Below are 3,167 nucleotides of genomic sequence, written 5' to 3'. Positions count from 1 at the left end.
AACCCAAATGCCAAAAAGCAGCCCAAGTCGGAATCCTCCCTGTGAGTCCCATCCCTCCAGCACAGGAGACAGGCAGAGCTGTTTCCAACCACACCTTGGGTGTCATTTTGCCACCCAAACTTGGCTCTGACAAGGGTAAAACTGAGCAAGATCCTCAGTAACAATCTGAGCGCAGATTTCCTGTCATTGAGAGGTGTGAATATTGTCCTGTTAGTTATTCATAATAGTTATTCATAATATTCAACATTCACAGACCATCAGCACACGGGGCCATTCAGAAAATTCATTGCACTTGGTCATTTTAAAGGCAGGTACCACCCCCCATCTCTTCTTTTGCAAGGCAGAAAAGCATTACCCTCAAAACCCACAAAGTCTTCCTAAGGTAACAAAGAGAACGTAAAACTTTACTTAAAACAAACATGAAAGTATGCAGGTGCTTTGCATTGAACAGTAAGAAAATAAACAAAACAGAACTGATTTTGAGACTCCAGAAAAACAGAGAACATGGAACTATCCAAAAAAACAGAGAACATGGAACTATTTACATCCTGGAGACCCAGTAAAGGTACTTGGGTTCCAGTCAGAGTCACTATAAATTCTGTCTCGTTCAGTCTATGAGGTCAGGCTGGCTCCTGGTCACATTCTCTTGGTTTGTTCAGCAGAAATCTCTGGAACAAAAGGAGGGATAGAGAAAACATTTGGTTGGGTTCATCCAACAGGCACATCTGGCAGAAGACAGTCAATGACTGGAGTCACTTTACTCAAAGAGGACCTGCACAGATTTTTGACTTTCAGCAGCTGCCTCTTTATGGAGAGGATTTTTAGAGCCTCACAGCCCTTCTGCCAGGCACATCCTGATTATTTTCTTTTGCAAGTTTGCCAGCAGATCATGGCAATGCATCCCTTTTCCCAAAGGAGCCCACTCCATAAAACTCCATAAAGCTTTGTGTTTTATGGAAAATGACACTGCAAAGGCCCTGTGGGATGGCAGGTTACAGCTTCTGAGTATTCCCCACTGCTTGCACCACAGGACAACACAATATTTGCAATGACTAAACTGTACAATCAAAAACGGAGCAGCAACTCTAGGAATTCCTTTTGGCAAATACTGGTCACAAGCCCAGCAAGGAGTCAAAAATCCCAGGGCTGCCCATCTGTAGCCAAGCTACTCAGCAGGTGCTGCCCTGATGGGGCAGCTCTCCCTCATCCCTCCCTCTCTCTTTGCTCCCAAAACGAGGAAGCAATGAGGAAGCAGAAACCAGGGTGGCTGCAGTGCCAGCCAAGCCTGGTGTCTCAGGAACTACAGGCAAGGCTGGGAAACAAACACTTACTGTTCAAACTTCTGTCGTCTTGTCTTCATTTGGCAGAAAATCTCTGGGAAATGATTCTTCTCATCCCCTGCAGATCCCTGAAAAAACACAGAGAGAGAAAGCTGGTCAGAGAGAGATGCCTAAAGCAACTCCAAAGCCTGGCTTTTCTAAATTTCCAGAGAAAATGTTCATTTGTCCCAGGCATAGTCTGTGCTCCAGGCTCTCCCCCTCTTCCCCAGCAATCCCTCCAATAATGGAAATGGAACCTTGGATTCTCACTTGGGCAACTTACAATGCTTTGTAATCATTAAACTTTTCCCAAGCATGGAGAAATTCAGCAGCAGGTTTCCTTGCTCAGTGGTGGAGAGAGCAGTGACGCCTGCAGCCTGGAAAATTATGAGGGAAAAAGGAGCTGTTAGAAGGCAACAGGAACACTGTGCACACCCTGGCCTAACACACAGCCCACCCTCCCCCAAACATCCTAAATCCTGACAAACCAACAGTAAACAGCCGAATTTTAAAAAACAGCCAGGAAAATCCAATTTTATAATCCAGAAATGCAAAGATGCAAGGGTTATGAACAATTTTCTAAGCAAGCTGTAAAACTTCAGGCCCAGGTTGCAGCCACACCCAGAGGTTTGCTGTTTCTTATTTTTAACCTAACCACCCTTTTCTGTTTATAAAGACACTCCTTTTTACACCAGTCTTGTATTTGCAGTTGCTCAGAAATAGTTACTTATCTGAGGGGACGAAGACAACACACAGCACGCATGGGTTGCAGGAATCCTCCAGCCCGCTCTCCTGGATACCCATGCTGATATCCTGGGATTGCACCTTGTGATCTTCCTCCACTTTCCTGTGTTTGGCAAAGGATCCTGGCAGGGCTGTCCATGGCAGGCAGGTTCTGGTTCCTGGCAGGGTTGTCCATGGCAGGCAGGTTCTGGTTCCTGGCAGGGTTGTCCATGGCAGGCAGGTTCTGGTTCCTGGCAGGGCTGTCCATGGCAGGCACGTTCTGGTTCCTGGCAGGGCTGTCCATGGCAGCCAGGTCCAGGTTGTCAGTCTCGGTTCTGGGTCCCTTTCAGGTCGTCGTGTCCAGTTTGGTGCACGTTGTGCAGCAGTCATGTCCAGCAGTGGTGACAGCACCACATTCCTCCTCTCAGTTTGGAATGAAGCTTCTGATGCTCTGGACAAGAGAAGGAAATTCATTAATATGATGCACATATAATGTTCTTAAAAACTTGGCTACATCCTGTACCAGTGCTTGTCAGTGTCTCAACTAGACAACACTTCCAAAGCTGAGAGGCTTCAAGTGAGAGGGACTTTGAATTGGCAGAGACTTCAACATTCAATAACACAGCAGCCTGGCAGATTTCTGATCATCTGAAATCAGGATGACCAGGGAACTCTGGCAGCAAGAAGCAGCACCAAATAGCTCTCAACCTTCTTTCACCACTGCTCATTTCCACCATTTTTAGTCAGCTTCTCAAAGTTTCCAAGAATATACCAGGCAGTGAATTCCAGCTCATGCATTGCAGCATCAGAAGAGGAAGAAATGGAGTTAAACACAGTGAGAAGGCTCAGATGTGGGGCTAACTCTGCTGTGCATGGGACAGTCCTCTCCCCTTTCAGCACACACCTTTCCCTTTGGTCCCCACTCCCTGCACCTGTGCTCTCCAGCTGCTCTGCCTTGGCACAGCTGAGGACAGCTTGTCACAGAGCACAGCACCATCCCAAGAGCCCCCTCTGCCCAAAAACACCTCCTACCCCTCCCACCCCAAAAGCCAGCACATGACTAAGAGTGCTCATTTCCCCTGAGGAAAAGGCAGGAAGGAACTCCAGAATTAAAGCTTTTCCATT

The 3,167-nt window shown here is 47.1% G+C and overlaps 1 long non-coding RNA gene across 1 annotated transcript; it reads right to left on the bottom strand.

The window, feature by feature from the left end:
- Positions 1–383: 383 nt before the first annotated feature.
- Positions 384–2,252, bottom strand: LOC117011365. The gene is made up of 3 exons (XR_004420936.1): positions 1,603–2,252; positions 1,332–1,408; positions 384–668 (listed from the first exon to the last, which is right to left on the bottom strand). It is a non-coding gene; the product is annotated as an uncharacterized LOC117011365 (long non-coding RNA).
- Between the last annotated feature and the right edge of the window lie 915 nt (positions 2,253–3,167).

This window comes from Catharus ustulatus, unplaced genomic scaffold, assembly GCF_009819885.2.
Source record: "Catharus ustulatus isolate bCatUst1 unplaced genomic scaffold, bCatUst1.pri.v2 scaffold_120_arrow_ctg1, whole genome shotgun sequence".
NCBI classification, from domain to species: domain Eukaryota; kingdom Metazoa; phylum Chordata; class Aves; order Passeriformes; family Turdidae; genus Catharus; species Catharus ustulatus.
Note: the sequence above shows the minus strand (reverse complement) of the source record. Positions and strands in the feature narration are given on the sequence as shown.